Raw genomic sequence first — 627 nt, 5'->3', positions numbered from 1 at the left:
GATAGATAGATGGGTGTATGGACAGGTGGATGGATGGTGGATGGATTGATGGGTGGATGGGTGGATGGAAGGGTGAATGGACAGGTGGACAGATAGATAAATGGGTGGATGGACAGGTGGATGCATGGGTGGATGGAAGGGTGGATGGATGGGTGAATGAATAGATGGATGGGTTGATGGACAGGTGGATGGATGGGTATATGGGTGGATGGATGGGTGAATAGGTGGGTGGGTGGGTGAGTGGACGGAAGGGTCGATGGATGGAAGGGTGGATGGACAGGTGGATGGATGGTGGATGGAAAGGTGAATGGACAGATGGGTATAAAGATGGATGGGTGGATAGACAAGTGCATGGATGGGTAGATGGGTGGAGGGGTGGATGGGACGATGGGGGGGTGGATGAATGGATGGATGAATGGACAGGTGGGTGGATGGGTAGATGAATTGGTGGGTGGATGGGTGGATGGACAGATGGATGGATAGATGGATGGGTGGATGGACGGGTTTTAGGTGCCCTGGACTGGTTGGTCAGGGAGGAGGATCTGGGGGGGGAATGAATAGGTTAATTGTCTGAATAATAGATGGGTGGATGGGTGGATAGATGGGTGGGTGGGTGGGTGGATGGAT

Source organism: Carlito syrichta, unplaced genomic scaffold, assembly GCF_000164805.1.
Source record: "Carlito syrichta isolate Samal-C Ts95f unplaced genomic scaffold, Tarsius_syrichta-2.0.1 Scaffold17454, whole genome shotgun sequence".
NCBI classification, from domain to species: domain Eukaryota; kingdom Metazoa; phylum Chordata; class Mammalia; order Primates; family Tarsiidae; genus Carlito; species Carlito syrichta.
Note: the sequence above shows the minus strand (reverse complement) of the source record.